The sequence below is a fragment of the Taurulus bubalis genome, assembly GCF_910589615.1.
Source record: "Taurulus bubalis genome assembly, chromosome: 14".
In the NCBI taxonomy this organism is placed as follows: domain Eukaryota; kingdom Metazoa; phylum Chordata; class Actinopteri; order Perciformes; family Cottidae; genus Taurulus; species Taurulus bubalis.
Genome location: NC_136602.1, coordinates 13,102,848 through 13,114,925, shown reverse-complemented (window position 1 = coordinate 13,114,925; position 12,078 = coordinate 13,102,848).

Below are 12,078 nucleotides of genomic sequence, written 5' to 3'. Positions count from 1 at the left end.
AACGGCACAGTGGAATGTGTCTTTAATATCCCAAAATGATTGAAAAGAAGATCATGGATGATTAGACTCAACCCTTTCAATGAATCCACAGCCTGAGCCTCTGCAGTGTTGGAAGGATTGAAAATTAAATTGATGACAGTTTGATTAAATGTCCTATTCCCAATATTTGCTGGATACAGCTTGAAATGTGAGAATGCTGTTTATTGATCGTACAACACAAGCTATTGAGTCTTTACTCGCTTCTCGAATGTGGTACCAAGTTGATGTCCAAAGGCTGAAAACGTGAGGGAATCTTTCTACACTACCGCAGACGCGATGTTGGACCAGTACTGTACAAAAGACAGTTTGCCCGGCTTCGGGCGGCTCATCTCGAGATGTGCCATTTGTGTCCCCTATTTTTTTCTCAGCAAAAATAGCCAGCGAAAATGATCTGTTGAGGGCTGGCAGTAGCAGCGCCACAACACCAACACTGTCTGTGCGGACATGTGTACGAGCCGTGCTGCTCATACGCAGCTCATGCTGCCTGTGTGGCTGCTCTAACTTGTTGACATGGACGTCGGAATGAAAAGCCAGAGTTTCTGTAGCGCAACAGAACATTGGTAGCCTGATAATATCCCAGCAATATAAAATAGATACCAGAGAGGGAATAATGGCCTGTTTAACCTACTGGGTCTTGCCAACTCCTAAATGTCCAATATCGTGACATCCAGTTGACAGTATTCGCATGTATCCTAATTGGGGCCAATGTGTTTGTGTGTCCTCAGGTCCAGGTTTGCAGAATAATATTATTAGTTAAGAGTCTAGCCTCAAAGCCCCTCACCTTCTCCTCTCTAGCTGCCATTTCACTGGTTGTATCTACTGCTGGCAGCTCTGTTGATGTAGAGGGTTGAGTCAATAAATCAACGGCTTCCGATGCCAAACACAACAACAACGTCCAAGCTGTGCTGCACTGGCTCATTCACACATAGACAGACATCGACAAGAGTTTACACACATACATGTAGATACCTGCAGCATAAACACACATGCATTTGTACTTGCCTGCGTGTAACCTCATGGTTACACTTGAAACACTTGTAACTGATGATGATGATGATGATGATGTGTCTGTGTGTGTGTGTGTGTGTGTGTGTGTGTGTGTGTGTGTGTGTGTGTGTGTGTGTGTGTGTGTGTGTGTGTGTGTGTGTGTGTGTGTTTACTAAGCACTAACATGATACAGTCACTCAGTTCACAGCCAGCAGTTTGGCGGCTGCCTGATTTAATTTTTCAAAGGCTAAGAATAGACTTTTACAGGTTTCCTCCGCACCAAAGAAAACACCAACACATTTTCCCAACAACAGGGCCTCTGAGGGTCAGTCCAGCGCCCCAGGAGCAAGATGAATCAGTTTCTAGCAGCAAGCAGGGAGATTCTTCAAGACAGATAAAATACACTTTCATCATCATGTTTCTCTAACTGCTTGCTTTCTAAAATGTAAAATGTAGTACAGTGTGAAAAAAACTTCCAGTTAGGGGAACAGCAACAGCCCACTCCCACAAAGCAACCCCTCTATAATGTGGCACGTAAATGTTTGATTTATTTAATCAGAGGGCCGCAGATGTAACCGCTTATTTTTTATTTGCCAAGCCAAATGTTTAAAGATTACATTTTTATCCAAAGATGAAAAATACTTACATAAGAGTGATTTTGAAAAGGAAAAGTTTGCATGTACGATAAAAAAGCCTGTAATGATAAAGGCCAGTTGCAGGCCTTAAGGGTGAAAACTGGGTCATGTCTTTGTCAAAGACACTACAAGGAAGATGGATGTGTATATTCAGTGAGACAGAGACGGAACGGTGGCAATTATTCACCCCGTCCCTCCAGGAAATTATGGTTTTATTGGCTAGCTGTCAACAAGCAATGCCTTTGGAGAAGATACTGTATCAGTATGTGCATATATATATGTGTTTGTGTGTTATGACTGGCCAAGGTCAATGACAAATAGCAATCAATTAAGGTGTGTACTGGGTAAAGGTTATTTCTCCTAGACAAGGTCAAAAACACAAGAAAAACACAAGGCAGGTGTCATAAATTATCAGAATAAGATATTTCCAAAGAATAAACATGCATAAAGGATGAAATGCCTCTGACTCTCTGAAATTTCTGTCTGAAATAATATCAATGTGGTGAAGCATTTAGGCCTAACGTTGAAGAACAGCCTGTGCTGTGTCACCTTAGTGTGTGTATGTGCGTGTGAGTAAGAGCAGGGGCCTCTCAGAGCACTAATGACAGCTGATGATAGGCGGAGAAGAACAGCTCTATGACTGATGAAAGCTGCTGCGGCACTGAGGCAGAGAGAGGGGTCAGCGCATGAGAGATAACACTAATGACACAGCTATTTCACCACTTGCTTGGCCAACACTCTGACAATGAGGGTGGCTGCTAAAACGAAAGTTGATTAGATTATAAAAACTCTGAAAACCTCATTTCGACGCCTGCCTCTTACTGGGAGTGCTGGGATCTGACCTGACCCAGCTGAGTTTGGACTTGTACACCCCTTATAAATAAAACCTAAGTTTGTAGTGTATTTAATTATGAATAATGAATGGTGTTAAAAAAAACACAGAGGCTTTCAAGGCAGATTTGGGAGCTCTCTTTTAGCGCAGGGTACATATAGGGCCGACATGTTTTACATCCATTGAGTTGCTAAAGGTCGTGGGAAATAACAATAAACGCAATGCCAATCTGGGTGATCCTATTCATTCCATGAGTTGATGGGAGTGGTTGCCTGCGGGATGACATGAGCCGTATCCATTGGGCCCTGGTTGCCACTAAAGCAGTTTGATGAGCATAGAAATGATGTGAACTGTATGCCAAGGCCAAATCAGTCACATCTTATTAAATGAGACATTCTGGATTGGTGTCCAAAGCAGCACTTTCCACCAACTACCAGCAGCAATTGAAAACTCCAATAATGTATTTTTGCCTATATCCTTCAAGCAGAGTGAAAGATACTCGTAGAAACAGATGCCAGAGTTCAAACTGTTCAGATGGCTCAGGAGAGGTCCAACGCAGTAATAAAGCCTTATATTGTTCTTTTTTGTGTTTTGGCTACCTGTATAGCACTTGGTTAATAGTGTAGCTTATAAAATACTTATTTGAAGTCCCAAATTAGTTGGATCTATAACCAGAACATACTTATACTCTTGAAGCATGTAGGACAACTGAAACAAGGCCGTGGCCTATGATGGCCGACTCCATCAACAAAGAACTTCAAAGGCCAGCCGAGTCTCTACTGTATAGCCTCAGGCAGATTGCTCATCAATCTGGAGACAGCACTGAGGTGGTGCTACACATCCAGTAGATAGCATCATACATCAAACACACTTTTGAAATACTACCCTTCTCCTCTGGCTGCTACAAAAAGCTATCAGGTTTTAGCCCACACACGGCCTCACGTGGAAGACATACAAGTGGACTGCTTAAATACACTAACAATTTGGTGTGTTCTTTTTACCTGTGGATTTGTTTTTCATAATCAAAATCTACAATTTCAATTCACAATCAACATACTGAACCTACACAATGGTTTTAAACTCATATTACATGGTTACACTGTTGAAGCCTGTAAAATTACATTTGAGAATGTTGTTTAAACACAAGGGTCAAATCTAACATTATGTGAATCATTCAATACTCCTCTTTCTTGAGATGTTTTTATTCACTCATTCCTTTGATGAATAGTTGGAGAGTTTGTTAGAAGGGAGTAGGTGCTACACCCAAAAAGTGAGTGAGAGCCGTGGTGGTCATTTTCTTACCTCTTACTCAATTACACCTGATAAGAGCTGTTTGGAGCTGATCCGGCATAACTTATCTGAATTTATAAAAAAAACTTTTATTCATAATAAACTTCTGCAGTGTGTGTGTGTGTGTGTGTGTGTGTGTGTGTGTGTGTGTGTGTGTGTGTGTGTGTGTGTGTGTGTGCGTGTGTGTGTGTGTGTGTGGTGGGGCGCAGAGACAAGTACACATGATCAGTTATAGATAGAAGAGACGTGGAGTTGATTGGAGACACAGATCCGTACACTCTAACCACATTAATCTCTCTTCAAACTCATAACTAAGTGAAATGCAGCCCCACTAATAATATCCATAAAGCGAGCTCTGTGTACAGTAGGTGACAGCATACAGATACTCTGTTGATACAGTATACACAGACAGCAGACACATCCTGTATGTATTATGGAGGCCATGGCACCAGTGAACCTGCTCACCACACACAGAGTCTTCAGCCTTCCGGCTGAAAGCAGAAGAAGTCTCCATGGTCAAATGCTGTAATTGCAGCTTAACTGTCTGAAACAAACACAAACAATTTGGTCATATCCTGCGCAGATGCTAACAAAGGAAGGGGAAGAGGAATACAATAACAACATTACATATCCAATGCTGTCATTGAAACTACGACGTTGTGATACAATTACACCAGTAATACTTTTACATATTTTTACAGTAGAATAAATTAGATGAGTGGTGAAAGAGCTGCAGTCATTAAAATATTTGATTGCTGACTGGACTGTGAGCAGAATTATGAAGGGAACAATAGACAGAAGTAACAAGAAAAATGGGCAAAAACGGTAGAGAAGTGAGGCTAGAAAGAGAGGGGGTGTGAGAGACCCAACAGAAGAGAAACGGGAGGGTGAAGGGCAACGTCTGAGTGTAGGAGACGCAGGAATGTTAATCCTCTTTGTATGTCTCCCAGCAATGATTAAACTTTTCTAATATCAGGCATGACAAGAAAAAACAGGTCATATATGGGTCAGCTGTGGGAGAAGAGGAAAGAACAACACCAAAGTGGTTATGCTCACAGCAGCAGAGCTTTAAAATCACACAATGCAAAGCCACAAACAAGTCGGTGTTACTGCCTGCAGGCATTCATGTACATCAACAGAACCGAGGCCTGTTGTTCGTTAGCATGTCTCATGTCTACGCTGGACCGAGTGTACATAAGTGGTAAAGTGGATGTGCATATCTGCACCCGAAATAAAACCAAGCTACATTGAACTGTAACAAGCTGGTAACATGCTGGCCTGGTTATCCATTCGCCACAATAGCCTGGGTCACGTGACGTAAAGTGAAATACATCATGCCTGCTGCTACTGTGTGAAAACTGCCAGAGAAGCTGGCAGGCTGAGTGGAGGAGTCACAGAGAACCACTTAGCGGCTACGCTAGGCTAATCAGAGGTGAGAGGTCAGTGCCAAACTGTGTGTGCTTAACCCCTACGCTTCCTGGAAACTGTGCTCTCAGGAGGAGGATGAAGAGACGGCGAGCGCACATTTTCCACAGTTCGGGAATCCCTAAGGCTTTGGGGACTGGACGTATCCCTCTCTTTCTCTTCATTCTTTTCCTCCAGGTTCCCCTTTCCCCTGCTCTCACCACTTTCAATGAGCTGCATCATTACCAGCAGATTTAACCACAGGGCAGATGAAGAGCAACACAGGGAAAGTGAGGGGGCACGGGCTGGATTAAGGGGGGCATGTTTGTGTCTGTTACGCACTGGTGTCAGAAGGGAGACAGATTGGAGAAGTATTTCCTTGCCTGTCAGAGGAAAGGCCCTCTCACAGGAGGGCTCAGACATCATAAATCCTCTGTGATTCTTTCCATGGCCCTCTCTCTCTCTCTCTCTCTCTCTCTCTCTCTCTCTCTCTGAGTCCAAATTGTAGTGTCGAAAACAATCTGATTCCTAATTTCCCCTGAGTGGCTTTGTGAATTAGCCCATCATACATCTTAGCGGGCCTCACTTTCACACGGTCCCTATTCATCAGCGTCTGTGGTCGCACACTCGAAACCTGCAGCAGCCTCCAAGCCTGTCCAGCACCCGGAGCAGACACACTGGACTGTCTCCATTGATACTTCATTAAGCTCTAACAGTGCCATTTATCTCTGTGAGTCTGTCATGGATTACTATGTCGAGTATTCTGCTCAAGTACTGTTTTATGGGGCCTTTATTGTGAAATACCATAGACACCCATACACTCACTTAGGCTCTTTCACACGCTCTTACTTGGCTCTATATATATTCTTCCATCAAAAGCAGCGCAGCCCTGATCATTAACATTCTTACATTGAAGGGCAGTTTTATCACTCCAACAACACGGAGCAGCCTCTCTCTTTGAAGTTGAGTTATAGTCAGCATCGGCTCTCGTCTATCTGCGAGATGTCCAACTACTGCTCAGCTAATGAGAACTCTGTCACTGTGTAAAGTAGCCACACATGTTTCATATCGAGCACCACAAACAAGGACGAGCAAAAACAGTCGATTCAGGTCGTTTGAGAGCGAGAGGCACTGTGCATCTGCTCAGGATCTGACCGAAGGAATTACACCCTTACCTCTGGAACAGTTCACTCAGCGGGCCATTCATGATCTGCAGGTTCTTGGCTGGATGGGGAGAACCCACTGCATTAAGCCCACAGCAAGACATAATGTGCAAGTACTGTTCACACAAAACAGACACATATGACAAAATAAGACACTAAATATAAAAACGTTATGTAAAGAGATACATGGGTGTCAGCCAACATGTATTTATCCTGCACATGACTGCCCTCTTCTGGTATTTGTCATTTTAAGTGAATTCTGAAGTGTATAGTTTATAGTCTTTTATTTTCGAAGCGTAAGTGTTTCCGACAGTTTTGTATTAGAATTGCTTTACATGGACAGTTGCAACGGTTGTTAGTCCAATCCAAATCTAGTCGTTTCTCTATTTGTTAAGGTGTCATGAGGATTTGGGTTTCATGAGAGGGAAGACTTGAACTGAGGTTCTTGGTCAGGCCTAAAACTGTAGCTGTGTATCAAAAATCTGGCCGCTCTTTATCCTCAAACAGGGAACAATAACTACTGCAGGGACCAAGTCAGGTATTCACTGGCACACTAGCTCATACAAATCCTACTTTTCACTGTCGCCATTGCTTGAAACAACGTAGTGATGCTCTGCAAATCTGTGCCGTTGATCAACTCCCAAAAGAAAAGTTTTAAATTTTGAAAAGTTATTTTTCCTCTCTGCCATCAGAGGGCACAGAGCTAACGCAACGCAGCTGTACGCTACAGCGCTTTGGAATACTTAAGTAAGAAGACGCCAGTGAAGCTGCTGCATTGCACAGTTCACAGACATTTTGGGTATAATGTCGGCTGGAAACCTGTGTATGTCATACGCCATCCGCCAACATTTCAGGTGTACAGAAAAAGGTCAGGTGCTGTCAAAAAGTGGTATTCTGTGGTCTTCTACTGATGGACTTATTGGCCTTTGGTTACCCCCCTCCGCTCTCAGGTGCCAGCAGACGCAGAAAGGGTCCCATGTGTTCGCTCATCTGTCCCTGGACACACATTCCCTAAACAAGCACTCTCCAAAACACTGCTGGTTACCATGGCAGTGCTACTGGCCTGAGTAAATAAGAGGGAATGATGTCCTTAGAGGAAGGGAGTGTTGAATGTAGTGGGGCAGTAATGTGTGTGTGTGTGTGTGTGTGTGTGTGTGTGTGTGTGTGTGTGTGTGTGTGTGTGTGTGTGTGTGTGTGTGTGTGTGTGTGTGTGTCACTGTACTGCCTCCATGGGAGAGCTGCCTGGCAGAATCATTGCGGTCTGTGCAAACACATTCTGACGTCTCAACTTCAGTCAGCCCTGCCACACACGAACATGCACACACACTAAACGCACAAATATGAACATACATTTTGTAAGTGTCCATCATAGTTAATTGGTGTCAATGTTATGCAGATGCTCACTCCTGGCCACTGTAACTGAGCCACATGTGCTCATTATTCTAATTGCACATTTCCTCATGTTTGTTTATCGAATGGCGACTTGTAGATCTGAAATAAACCACATCTACTGTGCCTGACTCTTTATCTTGTTTAGTCTGAAACACACAGAGGTTAAGAATGTTTAGTCTGGTCCATTATTTACCCTTTAATTTCCTCAAAATGCTACCTCACTTAAAATGGACGGAGCTTGGAGCGTCCAGTTGCCCAAAAACAGGTTATGAGTCAGCGTTAGGTAATTACTAATTACAATGCATCTAAACCAAGACACACACAGACACACAGACACACGGCGGACATTAACACACTGCAAGTCTGAGGCACCGATAATGAAATTTCAGGTGAGCACATTTGTTGGGAAACAATCATGAGGGTGAAGTAGCGCAGTAGTGTTTACACAAACACACACATTTGAACTTCTATATTTCTGAGGTCCCTCATTAAGAAAACTAAAACTAATTCTAGTTACAACATCTCCTGACACTCAAACTGGAAGTCACAAAGATGCACGTTAAAGATCGAACACACACACACGCATTTTGTTTTTTCAATCTCAGACTTGGACAACGTACTGGAACCTGAGGACCCTCCTGCTACACCTCAACCCCACTGGTTGCATATCACATAGTCCAACATCTTTCTGGATTGAATTCTTGCACCCCTGTTTTAGTTAGCACTGCTCTATGTGTATAAATATGCATGCACATACACTTATATGTATGTGTGCATGAGAGAGTGAGAGAGAGAGAGACAGAGACAAAGAGAGAGAGAGAGAGACAGAGAGAGAGAGACAGAGAGACAGAGACAGAGACAGAAAGAGAGAGAGAGAGAGTATGTACACTCAAGGCTTTGTTATTGCGTAAAATAAACCAATGATTAATGGATGAAAGTAAAAATGTCTTTGGTCCTCTAGGGATTTAGTTAATTTGGGATGTTGTAGTATAAAAGCACTCTGCCGTTTACTAAGGTTCAGCTGAAATCAACTTTGATTCAGTTTGGCCTATTTTTCAAAGTCTTTATTTTAGGTGTCGTAATCCCGTATCCCTTAAATCCCAGTTCTTATGCCAGCTGTCTTTAAATTCACATGAATATCATGTCATTTAAAATAAGATTAATTTAAGTCCAGGAATCATGACATAGAACAGATTTAAGAGCAGCTTATCTGATCTGCCTGTACATATTTGTATGACAACAGAAAGAAAAGGCTACAAAGGAAGTTAACTAGTTCCTTGGTTACCACCAGGTAACTGAAAAACAATCCATGAAGCGCACCTCAGTGCACTTTACAGCCACATAAAGCATGGCTGGAACACCCATTGGACCAATTCACTTGCATGGCAGAACTACCCATTGCATCATCAAACAGAATAACACCCTGGTCTATCTTAATCATATATGACGAACCCTTACTTCTGGTCCAGTGGGGCCTTCAGGACAGCACGAGCCAAGTCCAGTTGGCCCTCCATTACATACCTAATCATCCGGGGTCCAGAGACCACATCTGACGCTAACCAAGACCTCAAGGCCTGAGGCGAGTCAGAATGCAGCCGTCATGGTCAACACATGCTGCTAGAACAGCTAAAGCACCTGGACTCCAGAGTCCAAAACCTGCAGACAAGGCTTTGCAGATTGGTAACAATTACATTGTCCATCTGCAGCAAATACATTTTTGAAAAAACAAAATATAATTCAACCCTCCTGTCCCTTTTCATTTACAAAGTGTTAGTGTTGTGTAGACAGAAGAACGGCAAGGCTGTCTTTTTTTAGTGTTTGGGAAAAATGTGTTTCTTCTTTATAAGTGTGTGAGATGTGTTTCTAAAAGTGTTTCTATACATATAGTATTGTGTGTGTGTGTGTGTGTGTGTGTGTGTGTGTGTGTGTGTGTGTGTGTGTGTGTGTGTCTGTCTGTCTGTGTGTTTGTTTGTTTGTTGGGAGACTTTAGCTATAAGTCTTTATGATTATACCTTACCTCCAAACTTACAAGAGCATTAGCAGCTTGAGTAAGGCCTGTGTCAGTCCCCGCACCCAATAAATCTCTTCCCCACCCTGTCCCTGGTGATAACAGATGTCTCTGTCTCACTAAACATCTTGTTCCAAAACATTACTTGTTCCAAATGCCACGTAGAAAGGAACACATTTTCATTAATAGAGCAGAACACACACAAAGCACGTTGCTTATACAGTATATACTGTACAGTGAATCCACACACAGAGCAGGTCCATGTGCTGAGAGAACACACACACACACACACACACACAGACACACACACACACACACACACACACACAGACTCAAACATAACAGGCAACCAGCATAATGGGCACAATCCAAAAATCAGTTCTTTATGTAAAAAAAAAACGTTTTACAGAAGTTGCACAGTCAGAAGAAACGTTAGAGTGGACAGGCAAATGAGGCTTCCTGCTATGTTATAAAAACATATTGAGAAAAACTCAAAAGGACAGATGTGAAGCAACACACACACACACACACACACAGCACAGCAACAGTCCAAACAGCGAGCGCTTGTGTGATGGTGTGGTCAGCACTCTGCTGCATGATGGATCTCCAGGTGCAATAAGCAAACAGACAGATCGTTATCAGCAGCTATGATGGATGTACAGTACTGTAAGCAGGCCTTTACCCTGGACGCCTTAAATACCTACTAACCTAAGAGAAAACATTGAAGCGTAAACCATACAAGGAAATTACATTGCTGATCTATCATCTTACATTTTTCTCCAGGATGCTTAAATGTGCATCCACTTGAGACATACATCACTGACACCAGACCTATTAAAAGAGGGCCAAACACAAAACACACATCAGAGAGAACCGCCTTGGCACAGCTGTCAATCATGCAATGGAAAAAAAGAAAAACTGAACTCGTGGAGAAAACTGTAGGAAATGATGGTTATTGAATTAAAGGAATGACACAGACAAATAGTCACGTATTTAAAACAGAGTACACATAGTGAGGTTAGCATGGCCCTCACAGGGAATTGTTGCTTTAACAAGCCACCACTTCCGATTCCCTTGGACTGTCGGTTTAAACACACGCAGTGTAATATTACACTTTCTGTTTGGTCAGGCCAAATAGGCCATTTGGCTAACATATAGTATAGGAACCAGGTAAGAAGTATACACCACATATCCCAATGTGCGGAGCAGCAGGGTGCAGGACTCCTCAGAACTGATACTGGCACATTGACAGTTTGATGTTTTGAGGAAAGTATGGATGGAAGAGGAAAGATCAAGTAATTCAAATTAATTCAGAATTGCTCTGCATGTGTTGATAAAACAGGAGTTCCTTTAACATCTTCGATCGAAAGTTCATTTCAGTTGGCCTGTGTCTAAAACATTTCCACATATTAAATTCAATAAAGTCTTCAACATTGGGGAAAATAAGAATATTTTGTGGTTTTACTTGGCCAACCCACAGACATTTGTTCAGATGTGCAGCCAAATAATTTAATGCAACACATTTGCAAAAGGAAAAATTTGTATTTCTTTATGTTTCTTTGCCTGGTAACAATCAATAATGGATCACAGAGATGAATTTGCAGCCGATAGCACAAACAGACACTACTATGTCTTCATTAGAGTCAAGATGGACAAAGGCATGAGGAAAATAAATACATATAAAGTCTACTCAATCAGTGTTCTTGAATTTTGTTTCCCTCTGAAGTTTGCTCTGTCAGATCTGAAAAGCACTCGAACCAACTGAGCATTGCTAGAAGATCCACACAAGATTTTCCCAAAATAATTATGGTTCACAATTACAAAAACACATGTAATACCTGTATTGCCATAATTTGAAAGTTTCACATTGTTGGCTGTTACTCTTGAACCTTTTCACAAAACATTTGAGCGAGATTTGCAGTGTTTCCATCTTTAGTCCTGAGTTACTGCTCAGCTTACAAATCACTTCGTAAACTTCTCTTGCTCTCTCTTTTAGTTTGGTTTAATACCAAAGAATTGCCAAATCGCGACATCTGCATTATTTTTGTGAATGAGACCAGACATCTTTCCTGCTGGAGTTAGGACTACTGTACATGAGTAATTACGAACAGCGTCAAAGACAGAATGAATGCATGTATTTGTCAGTATGCTGTTGTTGTTGTGTGTGTGGTAAGTAGTGGGTGGTTTGCTAACATGAGTTTATTGACTTCCACTGTATTGTTGTGATTTAGATAGAATTACACAAGTTTTCCCTTCTGACAAAAACCCACTCACCACACACACACACACACACACACACACACACACACACACACACACACACACACA